At 42.8% G+C, this 14989-nt stretch overlaps 1 long non-coding RNA gene across 2 annotated transcripts; it reads right to left on the bottom strand.

Annotated features, from left to right (window-relative positions):
- Positions 1-6465: 6465 nt before the first annotated feature.
- Positions 6466-12866, bottom strand: LOC130680534 (uncharacterized). Of its 2 annotated transcripts, XR_008993556.1 has the most exons (4): positions 12490-12866; positions 8677-8734; positions 8062-8191; positions 6466-6663 (listed from the first exon to the last, which is right to left on the bottom strand). It is a non-coding gene; the product is annotated as an uncharacterized LOC130680534 (long non-coding RNA). The 2 variants fall into 2 exon arrangements; XR_008993557.1 differs by lacking the exon at positions 8677-8734.
- Positions 12867-14989: the final 2123 nt, after the last annotated feature.

Below are 14989 nucleotides of genomic sequence, written 5' to 3'. Positions count from 1 at the left end.
ACGTGACGAATATTATGTTTACTAGGCTCTCCCCTATACCAGGTCTCCCCTATAAACCCCTTTACAGTCACTGTCCATCAGCATAGCAAAATGTTGTAGAATCACTACTTGCCTTCTCTGTGTTGTACAGCCCTCCCTTTTCTCCTACCCCCCCATGCATGTTAATCTTAATACCCCCCTACTTCTCCCCCCCTTATCCCTCTCAACCCACCCATCCTCCCCAATCCCTTTCCCTTTGGTACCTGTTAGTCCATTCTTGAGTTCTGTGATTCTGCTGCTGTTTTGTTCCTTCAGTTTTTCATTTGTTCTTATATTCCACAGATAAGTGAAATCATTTGGTATTTCTCTTTCTCCGCTTGGCTTGTTTCACTGAGCATAATACCCTCCAGCTCCATCCATGTTGCTGCAAATGATTGGATTTGCCCTTTTCTTATGGCTGACTAGTATTCCATTGTGTATATGTACCACATCTTCTTTATCCATTCATCTATTGATGGACATTTAGGTTGCTTCCAATTCTTGGCTATTGTAAATAGTGCTGCCATAAAAATAGGGGTGCATCTGTCTTTCTCAAACTTGATTGCTGCGTTCTTAGGGTAAATTCCTAGGAGTGGAATTCCTGGGTCAAATGGTAAGTCTGTTTTGAGCATTTTGATGTACCTCCATACTGCTTTCCACAATGGTTGAACTAACTTACATTCCCACCAGCAGTGTAGGAGGGTTCCCCTTTCTCCACAGCCTCGCCAACATTTGTTGTTGTTTGTCTTTTGGATGGCAGCTATCCTTACTGGTGTGAGGTGATACCTCATTGTAGTTTTAATTTGCATTTCTCTGATAATTAGCGATGTGGAGCATCTTTTCATGTGCCTGTTGGCCATCTGTATTTCTTTTTTGGAGAACTGTCTGTTCAGTTCCTCTGCCCATTTTTTAATTGCGTTATTTGTTTTTTGTTTGTTGAGGCGTGTGAGCTCCTTATATATTCTGGACGTCAAGCCTTTATCAGATGTGTCATTTTCAAATATATTCTCCCATACTGTAGGGATCCTTCTTGTTCTATTGATGGTGTCTTTTGCTGTACAGAAGCTTTTCAGCTTAATATAGTCCCACTTACTCATTTTTGCTGTTGTTTTCCTTGCCCGGGGAGATATGTTCAAGAAGAGGTCACTCATATTTATGTCTAAGAGGTTTTCGCCTATGTTTTCTTCCAAGAGTTTAATGGTTTCATGGCTTACATTCAGGTCTTTGATCCATTTTGAGTTTACTTTTGTATATGGGGTTAGACAATGGTCCAGTTTCATTCTCCTACATGTAGCTGTCCAGTTTTGCCAGAACCACCTGTTGAAGAGACTGTCATTTCGCCATTGTATGTCCATGGCTCCTTTATCAAATATTAATTGACCATATATGTCTGGGTTAATGTCTGGATTCTCTAGTCTGTTCCATTGGTCTGTGGCTCTGCTCTTCTGCCAGTACCAAATTGTCTTGATTACTATGGCTTTATAGTAGAGCTTGAAGTTGGGGAGTGAGATCCCCCCTACTTTATTCTTCTTTCTCATGATTGCTTTGGCTATTCGGGGTCTTTGGTGTTTCCATATGAATTTTTGAATTATTTGTTCCAGTTCATTGAAGAATGTTGCTGGTAGTTTCATAGGGATTGCATCAAATCTGTATATTGCTTTGGGCAGGATGGCCATTTTGACGATATTAATTCTTCCTAGCCACGAGCATGGGATGAGTTTCCATCTGTTCGTGTCCCCTTTAATTTCTCTTAAGAGTGACTTGTAGTTTTCAGAGTATAAGTCTTTCAGTTCTTTGGTTAGGTTTATTCCTAGGTATTTTATTTTTTTTGATGCAATTGTGAATGGAGTTGTTTTCCTGATTTCTCTTTCTGTTGGTTCATTGTTAGTATATAGGAAAGCCACAGATTTCTGTGTGTCGATTTTGTATCCTGGAACTTTGCTGTATTCCGATATCAGTTCTAGTAGTTTTGGGGTGGAGTCTTTAGGGTTTTTTATGTACAGTATCATGTCATCTGCAAATAGTGACAGTTTAACTTCTTCTTTACCAATCTGGATTCCTTATATTTATTTTGTCTGATGGCCGTGGCTAGGACCTCCAGTACTATGTTAAATAACAATGGGGAGAGTGGGCATCCCTGTCTAGTTCCCGATCTCAGAGGAAATGCTTTCAGCTTCTCGCTGTTCAATATAATGTTGGCTGTGGGTTTGTCATAGATGGCCTTTATTATGTTGAGTTACTTGCCCTCTATTCCCATTTTGCTGAGAGTTTTTAACATGAATGGATGTTGAACTTTGTCAAATGCTTTTTCAGCATCTATGGAGATGATCATGTGGTTTTTGTCTTTCTTTTTGTTGATGTGGTGGATGATGTTGAAGGACTTTCGAATGTTGTACCATCCTTGCATCCCTGGGATGAATCCCACTTGGTCATGGTGTATGATCCTTTTGATGTGTTTTTGAATTCGGTTTGCTAATATTTTGTTGAGTATTTTTGCATCTACGTTCATCAGGGATATTGGTCTGTAGTTTTCTTTTTTGGTGGGGTCTTTGCCTGGTTTTGGTATTAGGGTGATGTTAGCTACATAGAATGAGTTTGGGAGTATCCCCTCCTCCTCTATTTTTTGGAAAACTTTAAGGAGAATGGGTTTTATGTCTTCCCTGTATGTCTGATAAAATTCCGAGGTAAATCCATCTGGCCCGGGGGTTTTGTTCTTTGGTAGTTTTTTGATTTGCGCTTCAATTTCATTGCTGGTAATTGGTCTGTTTAGATTTTCTGTTTCTTCCTGGGTCAGTCTAGGAAGGTTATATTTTTCTAGGAAGTTGTCCATTTCTCCTAGGTTTCCCAGCTTGTTAGCATGTAGGTTTTCATAGTATTCTCCAATAATTCTTTGCATTTCCGTGGGATCCGTCGTGATTTTTCCTTTCTCGTTTCTGATACTGTTGATTTGTGTTAATGCTCTTTTCTTCTTAATAAGTCCGACTAGAGGCTTATCTATATTGTTTATTTTCTGGAAGAATCAGCTCTTGGTTTCATTGATTTTTGCTATTGTTTTATTCTTCTCAATTTTATTTATTTCTTCTCTGATTTTTATTATGTCCCTCCTTCTGCTGACCTTAGGCCTCATCTGTTCTTCTTTTTCCAATTTCGATAATTGTGACATTAGACCATTCATTTGGGATTGCTCTTCCTTTTTTAAATATGCTTGGATTGCTATATACTTTCCTCTTAAGACTGCTTTTGCTGTGTCCCACAGAAGTTGGGGCTTATTGTTGTTGTTGTCATTTGTTTCCATATATTGCTGGATCTCCATTTTGATTTGGTCATTGATCCATTGATTATTTAGGAGCGTGTTGTTAAGCCTCCATGTGTTTGTGAGCCTTTTTGCTTTATTTGTACAGTTTATTTCTAGTTTTATGCCTTTGTGGTCTGAAAAGTTGGTTGGTAGGATTTCAATCTTTTGGAATTTTTTGAGGCTCTTTTTGTGGCCTAGTATGTGGTCTATTCTGGAGAATGTTCCATGTGCACTTGAGAAGAATGTATATCCCGCTGCTTTTGGATGTAGAGTTCTATAGATGTCTGTTAGGTCCATCTGCTCTAATGTGTTGTTCAGTGCTTCCGTGTCCTTACTTATTTTCTGCCCGGTGGATCTATCCTTTGGTTTGAGTGGTGTGTTGAAGTCTCCTAGAATGAATGCATTGCAGTCTATTTCCCCCTTTAGTTCTGTTAGTATTTGTTTCACATATGCTGGTGCTCCTGTGTTGGGTGCATATATATTTAGAATGGTTATATCCTCTTGTTGGACTGAGCCCTTTATCATTGTGTAGTGTCCTTCTTTATCTCTTGTTACTTTCTTTGTTTTGAAGTCTATTTTGTCTGATATTAGTACTGCAACCCCTGCTTTCTTCTCACTGTTGTTTGCTTGAAATATGTTTTTCCATCCATTGACTTTTAGTCTGTACATGTCTTTGGGTTTGAGGTGAGTTTCTTGTAAGCAGCATATAGGTGGGTCTTGCTTTTTTATCCATTCTGTTACTCTGTGTCTTTTGATTGGTGCATTCAACCCATTAACATTTAGGGTGACTATTGAAAGATTTGTACTTATTGCCATTGCAGGCTTTAAATTTGTGTTTACCAAAAGTTCAAGGTTAGCTTCTTTAGTATCTTACTGCCTAACTTAGCTCGCTTATTGAGCTGTTATATACACTGTCTGGAGATTCTTTTCTTCTCTCCCTTCTTATTCCTCCTCCTCGATTCTTCATATGTTGGGTGTTTTGTGCTGTGCTCTTTCTAGGAGTGCTCCCATCTAGAGCAGTCCCTGTAAGATGTTCTGTAGAGGTGGTTTGTGGAAAGCAAATTCCCTCAGCTTTTGTTTGTCTGGGAATTGTTTAATCCCACCGTCATATTTGAATGATAGTCGTGCTGGATACAGTATCCTTGGTTCAAGGCCCTTCTGTTTCATTGTATTAAATATATCATGCCTTTGTCTTCTGGCCTGTAGGGTTTCTGTTGAGAAATGTGATGTTAGCCTGATGGGTTTCCCTTTATAGGTGACCTTTTTCTCTCTAGCTGCCTTTAACACTCTTTCCTTGTCCTTGATCTTTGCCATTTTAATTATTATGTGTCTTGGTGTTGTCCTTCTTGGATCCTTTCTGTTAGGGGTTCTGTGTATTTCCGTGGTCTGTTCGATTATTTCCTCCCCCAGTTTGGGGAAGTTTTCAGCAATTATTTCTTCTAAGATACTTTCCATCTCTTTCCCTCTCTGTTCTTCTTCTGGGACCCCTGTAATATGGATATTGTTCCTTTTGGATTGGTCACACAGTTCTCTTAATATTGTTTTATTCCGGCACATCCTTTTGTCTCTCTCTATGTCAGCTTCTATGCATTCCTGTTCTCTGATTCAATTCCATCAATGGCCTCTTGCAGTCTATCCATTCTGCTTATAAACCCTTCCAGAGTTTGTTTGATTTCTGCGATCTCCTTTCTGGCATCTGTGATCTCCCTCCGGACTTCATCCCATTTCTCTTGTGTATTTTTCTGCATCTCTGTCAGCATGTTTATGATTCTTATTTTGAATTCTTTGTCAGGAAGACTGGTTAGGTCTGTCTCCTTCTCTGGTGTTGTCTCTGTGATCTTTGTCGGCCTGTAGGTTTTCCTTTTCATGGTGATAGGAATAGTTTGCAGTGCTGGGACGAGTGACGCCTGGAAGAACTTCCTTTCTTGTTGGTTTGTGTCCCTCCTCTCCTGGGAGAACAGCGACCTCTAGTGGCTTGTGCTGGGCAGTTGCACGCAGACAGGTTTTCTGCTTCCTGTCCGGCTGCTCTGGAGTTTATCTCCGCTGTTGCTGTGGGCGTGGCCTGTCTCGAGCACCTACTCCAAAGTGATCTAATCGCGTTGGAGCAGGACCTGCTGGGAGGCTCCCTGCTCCCTGCAGCCCAGGGGTTAGGGTGCCCAGAGATCCCCGGATTCCGTACCTCTGGATTAAGTGTCCCGCCCTGCCCCTTTAAGACTTCCAAAAAGCCTCTGCCAAAACAAAACAACGACCACCAAAAAAAAAAAAAAGTTTTTTTATTTAAAAAAAAAATTTTTTTTTAAATTAAAAAATAGGTGATCGCTCGTTTTTCTTTATTCTCCGGTGCCAGCCTCAGACCTCTGGTCACCGGTCTTGCTGCCCTGTTTCCCTAGTATTGGGGTCTCTATCCCTTTAAGACTACCAAAAAGTGCTTGCCAAAGCAAAACAGCAAAAAAAAAAAAAAAAAATTAAAAAAAATGGGCACTTGCTTTTCCAGGCCACCAGTGCCTGCTCACTGTTCTTGCTGCCCTGGTTCCCTAGTATTGGGGTCCGTATGCCTTTAAGACTTCCAAAAAACGCTCGCCAAAACAAAACAGCAAAAAAGCAAAAAAAAAAATGGTCGTGCGCTTTTCTTATGTCCTCTATCCGGCCTCCAGTGCCCACTCACTGTTCTTGCTGCACTGTTTCCCTAGCATCCAGGGCCCCCTGGGCACGTACTGTGTCTGCACTCTGGCCCGAATGGTTGGGGCTGGGTGTTCGGCAGTCCTGGGCTCTGTCTTCCTCCCGCTCTGCCTATTCTTCTCCCGCCGGGGGCTGGGGGGATGGGTGATCGGCTCCCGCGGGGCCGGGACTTGTATCTTACCCCCTTCGCGAGGCGCTGGGTTCTCTCAGGTGCGGATGTCGTCTGGATATTGTCCTGTGTCCTCTGGCCTTTATTCTAGGAAAGGTTGTCTTTGTTATATTTTCATAGATATATGTTGTTTTGGGAGGAGATTTCCGCTGCTCTACTCACGCCACCATCTTCCACCCCTTCCCTGGGGTCATTTTTAAGCCCACTGAATGAAACTTTAATTTCTGATATATATTTATTTATTTCCATCAGTTCCATTTGGTTGTCCTAAAAATATTTCATGTTTCTGCTGAAATTCTCCAACTGTACACTCTTGTCTAACTTTTCTGCAGTGTCCTTTAATATATTTCTAACAATTGTGTGAAGTCCATATCCGATAATTCCAACATCTGCGCCATCACTGGGTCTGGGTCTGTTCCTGTTGACTATTTTCTCCCTTGACCATGAGTCATATTTTCTCGTTTCTTCACTAATTTTATAAACTTTGATTGTATGCTGGACTCTGTTGGTCAAAGAGCAGTAGATTAAGATAAATAATATTTATCAACAGAGAAAGGTATACTCCTTTATTTTCCTTACCACTAGAGTGGTGGCTGAGTTGATCTACTCGAACTGGGTCAGAGCTCTACTGGGTCTGGGCTTTGTTGTCATTTTAGTTAGATTCAATTCACCATTAGCTTCTGGATCACAGCAGGAGTGGGACTTCTCTTTCAGAAGTGCTTAGGTTTTGAGCACTGGTAGGCTCCTGTTCTTATAATTTATGGCTAGCTACAAGCCTTTTGCATGTCGGGGGCTTTCTTTACTCTCTGTTCCTCTGGGTTGCAGTTCCTCAGGACATGTCTCTCCACCTGGCTTCCCTGTCCCTGGAAGTGCCCTGAGTGGAGACCCAGGGGTCTTCCGGAGATTCCTCTCGGCACCCTTGTGCTTGCCCTCGCCTTTGGAAGGCCACAGAGGCAGGCTTGGTAAAGACTCAGACGCCTCAGAGACATTTCTTTCTACTCTCTTACTGTCCCCAAACTTTGGAAGACTGCCTAACAGTCAGTGACGGCCTGGAGAACTTGGGAGGAATTTCATTCTGCTGCCCAGCCCCTCCTGCAGCTTTAGGATGCCTCGGAGCCCTTGGGGAAGTCCCGAGTGGGTCTTGGATGCGTGTTCTCAGCCTTCCTGCCCTGCCCTCAGCCTTTAGCAGGCTGCTGCCTTGCCCTTGGAGAAGCTCTGGGCATTCTGCCGGGACGGGAGGTGGGGTAGGTACGTGCGGAAAGTCTCCCGGGTCTCTTGCCTTGCCCCTAGCTTTTCCCCTGACCATCTCCATGTGCGCAGAGAAGGCTGGGGCAGAAGACTTGGAGAGGGGCCGCCTTGCTGTGTGGCCAGAACTCACTGGCCTTCCAGTCTTCATGACAGCCAGCACCCAGCTAAAAGGTTAGGAACGGTTTGGCTGGTTTCTCCCTGTCTCTGTCTGTGGCAAATTCTTCCCCTTTGTACTTCCAGAGATGAAAGCAGCCATAGTTTCTTCTCTCCTAGGACATGTTTATTACTTTCTGGAATTTACTTTGTTTAGATCTCCTTTTGTCCTCAACTATTATTTGTCCTTTAACTATTATTAGTAGCTTCTCTATCTTGTTCTTAGTATTAGTGGGAAATGATTGTGTCTTGTGATTTCTACATTCTAAACGGAAGCATAATGCCTGGAAATATTTTAAAAATATGGTGCTGCCATACTTGTCTGTTACTAATACTTTTACCATTTTTATGGTTTTGTTATAGAAGTTTGATTTTAACCGGAACTACTAAATGACTGACATTAAATCAGGAAATGGCACATGGAAGCTGAAATTCCAGTCACTGGGGGGTCCATCCCCACTACCCATGACGGTGGAGGGCGCCGTGACGCAGTACTTACCCTGGCCTCAGCGGCATGGGCAGCAGTGTGGGGTTCCTGCAGCTCGCCTTCTCAGTGGCCTCTGTGAGCATCTCTGTCGGCCTTCCAGGCCCCGTGGATTGTCTTCTCTATCTGAAGGCCATGTAATTGTCTCATTAAGTAATTTTGAAATCATTTAATGGAAGAAGAATAATAATATATCCTCTTTTGCAAAATATCATTTATGCCTTCATATATGAAGGGACCTCTTTGGTTTTTTAATTTGTTTTTGCTTTCTTTTATCTACTAGGCAGGGAGTCAGCTCCTGGAAGCTCTTTCCAGTCGAGCCAGACACACACTGTGTCAGAGGGTGTCATACCGTGTACCTCCCTCTCCACTCTCCCCCTTGGCAAAGTAGCAAATGTTGTGAAAGTTATCACTTGCAAGGTCATGTTTAATTACACTGTGTTCTGCTTCAGTAGAAAACTACTTGAGTAAAACTGAAGACAGAGCAATAGACTGTCAGGATTAGCTTTTGCTGTGTCTGACCGAAAACCAGAATAACAGTGGTTTAAACACTATAGTTTATTTCTCTTTTAGATGTAAAAGTCTTTGTCTAGGATACTCCCTGATGTCAGGGACCCAGCATCTCTGTACCTTATTGCTCAGCCATGTGTAAATTGGGCTTGTAGTGTAAAATTGTGGTATTCATACTCTAGGAAAAAGAATAGAAGAAATATAAAAAAGCTGGGCAAAAGGTGCAGGTATGTCTAATGTATTCCTACTCATTCCATTAACAAGAATTTTTCCACATGACAGCACTTAGCTGCGTAAAAGGCTGACAAACTTAACATTTCTTATACATAGGTATTTGTCCAGCTGAAAATCAGGGGTTCTATTGCTGTAGAAGAAAAGGAGAATGTATTTTAGGGTCAACTGGCAGTCTAGGTCACCAGTCACCTTTCTGGGGGAGAAACTGCATAGTTCCAGTTTAATCCTGACTTTGAAGCCATTTCTGGGGCACTGAAAATGTCAGTTCCCTCTGCTCCAGTAACTCCCCCTTCCCTGTGAGCTGTGGGGTCTGTGAAGCCAGAGCGATGAGATACTCAGAGAAAAGCATTGAACATAATGAAGGGACTAAAGAACCATGCCATGTGCAGAACAACTAAAGAGACTGAGGATCTGTAGCTTAGAGGAAATGAAAGTTGGTAAGGACACAGTGTTTTCACATATTTGACGTGCTACCTTGTGAAAGTCTGGATGGACCAGAAGGGCAGAATCCAGCCAGTGGGTAGAAGTTACAGGAAGAACAATGTGAATTCACTATACAGAGGGAAATTCAAATAACAAGAGCTGTGTCAGAAGGTTGTGAGCATACATTCACTGCTATCTTCCTCGCATTGATAGGTGCTGAGGACTAGATGGTCAGTAAAGAAGGTTTGGTCCCTTCCCTGATGGCAGCTATAGTCCAGTGAGGAAGACAGAAACTTATCAGATAATCACACATACATGAATGTGTAAAAAATGATCAGGTGTAACAAATAGGTCTTAGGCTGTTGACTATGGGAGAAGCAAGGGATGATAGTCAACCATTTGGGGACCTCATAGAGAGAGGCTTTTTGCTCATGCAGGTTCCAAGCTAAATGACTCATGATCTCTCCTGGTCCATTTCTAGAAACGTGCTTTTAGATAGTCCTGCAGTGGGAAGAATAGAAGAGATCTGCCTTGGAGGGCAAGGTGAATTGCAAATTTGTGGGACTTCTGAAATGGACTTTCTGAAGTTCCACAATAGGTCACTGTAACTGAACCAGGTTATGGTAATTTCTTGTCTAGATAGAAGAGGTTGTTTGAACACATGTAAATTCAATAACTTGAGAACCTGAAGACCTCAAATAATTTGGGGCGAATAAAGACCCTCTCTAAAATGCATACATTTTCAGAAAAGTTTCTGAAAACTCTGTAAAAATTTCCCACTGAGGACTTAGAAAACAACAACTCCCTTTTGCCTGAGAAAATAACCAGGAAAGAAATCATAAAATCTCTTTTTTCAGATCTCCCAGTGTCTAAATATATCAATATACAAAAACATGGTAATTTTATGAGTGAAACGAGTTATACATAGTGGATTTTTACGTTCCTAAACGAACAGCATGACTTGGTATCCGTAAAAGGCTCTAAAAATAAGCTTTGCAGGTATTTCAATCCCTTGCCCCCAAATTTTCTCTGAAGAAAAAAATTGTTTTCTTCTTCCAGGGCTTAAAATTTCTGAAAGTGTATGTGTCTCATCTGTTGCTTTGTTCTTGTTCCCTTGTAGCTTGGGTTCTATTTTTGTAACGTTTATGGGTATGAAATTAGCTCCCCTTTTTGCCTAACTGTTACTGAATGTTTAACTCTCCGTGATGTCTCCCGTTTACCTGCTAGGATATCTGGAGACCTGAGGGTTGGGGATGAGTATTCTGTCAATAGTTTCAGCCAAGGTGGGCTGTTTTATTTCTTCCTAATTTTAGTTTCCATGGGGACCAGCCAGACACACTGACATGCAGCAGGTTTTATCCAAAGGACCCCAGAACCATACAGCTAGAGAGTCATTTGTCTTCATGACATTCCCCAGGAGGCATTCAGGCAGAAAGCCTGTTAGCCCTGTAGGGCTGGCAAGAGGGTCAGCTTGGAGTCTAGGAAGAGTGGTTGGGGACCAAGTGTCTTGGGCTCTGCCACCAACTCTCTGGGACCCTGGTCAGGTCGCTCACTCTCTCCAAGGCCTCCATTTGCTTATCGTAGGGTGAGGGTATTGGACAAAATCTCCGTGGTTCTCATAGGCTCTGGCATTCTGTGAGTCTGTTACTCTGACCCCTTATCCAAAGGAAGGAGATCAGAGGACTGATCAGAGGTTATAAACGAGGCTAATAAAATGAGAGAGTGGAGCTCACTTGTTTCTGAACGGCTCTGCAGTCTTTTGAATGAACATCTTTATCCCTGTGAACGTGCCCAGATGATCTTGGTTTACCATGGGGAGGAATGAAAGTAAATCTGGGGGAACAGTAAGTCCTTCTGGTGCCAGAATGACTCTGTGCTGTAGCGGTAAAATGCCAACCCCTACTTTAGGCTGTGTCACCTTGCCGTCTCTTGAGGAGGGGAGCTGGAGAAGGAGTGGCCCCTCAGTTCTGGTACTGTTCTGTTGTCTTATTTCCTTCCTGTGCCTTCGTTTGGATGCGTGGCTTAGTTTGTGATCAGCCAGCATGGTACTGGCTTTGAGCTATTCCTGAGCACCCTGCTCAGGACTGGGCTACTGTCCCCTGCCATGGTGATGGAGGGGGGCTGAGGAGGTGGGTGTCATTTCTGTCCTGGTGGGACAAGAGTCTCTGGGGCGCCTTTGCTCTTCTGGAAATGACTCTGAGGGTAGGATTGCGAAGAGGCCCTGAGGGATTGGTCTCCAGACTGGCTTGGCGGACCTGAGACGCTGAAATGTACACTGAATTTAGGAGTGCTTAACGCTGACTCAAGACGTAAGCTACATTTTGAAACTAATCTGCATCTATAGGCTTTTTTGTTTTTAGTACTCAAAAAAAGCTTCATTTTTAAATTTAGCTTTCTGACTTTGTGCCTGGGTCTTGGCTCCAGTACTGTCACCCCGCTTTCCGCCCCTCAGAAGGAAAGCACACTTGATTGTACCACACACACATTCAGCATGCACAGAACCACCACCCTAAGGTGCTCAGATAGTTTTTCATTTTATACAATCTCACAAAGACTTCAGGTACCACAGCATAAACTCTTCAAAGCCAGCCTGGCACATGCCACCTGTGGGTTTGGGTGCCTTCCCTACCTTCTTGGTTTGAAGGTAAATAGTTCTATTACCAGGGGATTGGGACAGCCTACTTTTGTTGCAGGCTGTATTGTAGGAAAGCCCAAGCACGGGACCATTCTGAATGCCTCCAGGCATTGTCCGCGAGAACACAGCCTCTGTAGCCTTTAGAGTGGATTGCAATCAATATTTGAAAGGCACGTAGATGCACTTTCAAAAATGACTGATCTCTGCTCAGCCACACTATTTCCTTTCTTGCTGCTCACATTCTGGCACCACATAAGTGGTTCTGCTTATTGTCAATAAAGTCACCTCTTAGATTTCTTAGATCTGGAAATGAAAACAAATGCCTCACTTTATATATGAAGTGATGTGGGTTGTTGTGCATGCAGAAAGTAATGTTGAAATTTGAAAATAACCTAAACTACCACCAAAGTAGCACTGACAATTTGCGGTAATTCATAAATGAAATACAAGGCAGCATTTAACGTGATGATATAGCCTATCTTTCTTGATAAGGAAAACTATTCTGAAATGTGGAACAAGTAGGTTAAAACTGTATGTAATAGATTATCCGAATTGGCAGTATATGTGTGTGTGTGTGTGTGTGTGTGTGTGTGTGTGTGTGTGCTGTAAGCAATGAAAAACATGTGTAAGAGACGACTCACCTAGGCATTTATGGCTAAGGGATGAGATGTGGCCTGGATCCCGGGCCTTGATGTTTCCACTGCATTTTTTAGGTCTCATCAACTTGATTTCTGATGCTCCGTAGTTGCCCATGTAAAAAAAATTTGAACAGTGGGTGACGATAGGTGACAGTGTGAACTTTTTTTCTAGTTCGGACTGCTGGGTCGGCTTCCTCCCCTTACTCCTTTTTGGCTCTAGGTTCTTTATATTCCATGATTTTGCATAATGGTGTCCCTTTGCAAATAATGGAGCTGTCTTGACATGGCAGACTGGGCAGAATCTTCCAAGGAAAAGGTGTTCTTTCTCTCTTTGGGGGAATAATACCAACAGCCTGGCAGTTTGGCCCACTTGGAGGGGTGCAGACACCTGGGAAGGCAGAGGAGAAAGGCAGAAGTGGCCAGAGGAGGAGGAGTTTATTAATGGCTGGAGATTGAGTCATCACTGTGGAAAACTGATTACTGTTCTCAATTCTTAACAGCATTCAAAGAGAATTATTCACCAGTGCCCTTGGCAGGGCCCCATGGTGGGTGGGGCGTGCTTCCTGCCCCTTCACTTGGGGTTTGGTCAAAGAGGATGTTAGCGGATGGGACATGACCAAGCCTTGGACAAGAGCCTCTGCCTTCAGGCTGCTCTTTACGTACATCTGCGATCCACCACGAGGAGACTTCCTGCAGGCAGCTGTTGGCCCTTCCCAGCTGTTGGCTCCGTAGTCGGCCTATATGCCTGCAGCCCAGTCCGTAGTCTGGAGCCAAGTCTAGCTGAAGGGCAGCCTGAGGCAGAGCTCCGGAGCCCAGCCCAGCCTGCCCTAGCTGAACCACAGGCAGTTTTGCGGACCTGTGAGTGCGAGATTAAGTCCTTGTGCTTTTAAGCTGCTGATGTTTAGGGTGGTTTATTATGTGGCCTGATTGAGGCAATAGCTGACTGATACACTGCTCTGCTAAACAGACCCTCCCCTCTCCCTGCTGGCTAAAAAGGGATTTTCTTGCTGCTTTTGCATGATAGGCATGCAAAACTTTCCAGAGCTGTTATGATGATAAATCTGGGAAGGAGAAGAATATGGTCAGCCTGATGTCCCATCCCTGCTAACCAACTACCACTAGTTTTTCATCCAGGTCAAATGTGGCTTTCTCCACCTGATTATAAATGCATTCCAGCATCATCTGAGTTCTTCACTTTAAGGACTAAATTGCTGACATTCTAGCCCTAGGTTCACAGGAATTTAGTTTGCTGTTAATGTCTGAGCAGTGAGTGAGTCATTATGGACAGTTTACAAGCCAGGAAGCCCAGATTATACTTACTGAATCTGTATTTTCTGTCAGCCGTACTGCTTAGCATAGGAACTCTTTCCTCCCATTTTAGCTGTGCTCTTCGTGTGAAATCCAACAGGCTGCTGGAAAGTCAGAGTTCGTGGTAGAGAATGGTAGTGGAAAACTCACAGACAGACTGGTAGGGATAGTGGATGTATTTTGCTTTCTGTCAAAGAACTTTGCAAGCTGGGAAATTTGCTTGAAGCCAGGATTGTTTTTAGTCCTAATTCTGTGCTCGGCGAGAAGCATAGAACTCTTCTTGGATGCTTGCCTCATGTGCAATCAATTGTTAATGCCTATTAATTGGCTGCAACCAATTGTCCTGGGTTGGTGATTTTGAGGAACCCAGAACTGAAGGACATTAGCACACCCAGGCGTCTGACGGCTTCCTGTAACAGTGAGGACATGAGGTCCAGTCAAGGCACATCCAGAAGCAGGAGAGCTGGAGCTGGAAGCCAGAGCAGCAAGATGTCCCCACACTGGCTTTCAAAGGTGCCTGTAGGTTTCATCCTTTCCTGTCTTTTCTGTGCCAGATACTCTCTGAGAGTGAATTTACTTGTGGGGCTAATTTTTAAAATCATTGTGCTTTAAAAATTGATAAAAGGAAAGAATTGGTCATGTAGGTAGTTTGGAAAGTACAGAAAGGTGTATATAAAACAAAATCACCTGTGATCCCACAGCCCAGATGTCACTGCTGCTGTAGGCTTTTGTATTAACGACGACGCCAACAGTTTGGTGTTTGGTATACAGGTCGTTTCAATTAAGAATTTTGTAGAAGTCATTTTTCCTTGCCACTTCATTTGAAAACATTTAATTTTAATTACTGAAAAATCATTCATCATACTCTGTTTCACTTTTCCACTGTCGATGGGTGGGGTTTTTTTTTCCTCCAATTTTTGCCATCATCAAAAATGCTGTGATGAGAATTCTTTTCTAGAAGGGTAATGGGAGTTACTTTGAAAAGATGAGCATGTGATGAGATGGGCATATCAGTACACTGCTAGTAATAGACAAGTTTGCATTATATTTTTGATAAGCACTGTAGGTGATCATTAAACACTTCCACACATTTTAACTGTAAAATTATTTATATCCCAAGGGAATAATTTGAAATAAGGCCAAAAATCTATGCTCAGAATATTCTTTGCAACATTTTGTTTATAATAATAGTGAA

Source organism: Manis pentadactyla, chromosome 14 (assembly GCF_030020395.1).
Source record: "Manis pentadactyla isolate mManPen7 chromosome 14, mManPen7.hap1, whole genome shotgun sequence".
Classification (NCBI taxonomy): domain Eukaryota; kingdom Metazoa; phylum Chordata; class Mammalia; order Pholidota; family Manidae; genus Manis; species Manis pentadactyla.
Note: the sequence above shows the minus strand (reverse complement) of the source record. Positions and strands in the feature narration are given on the sequence as shown.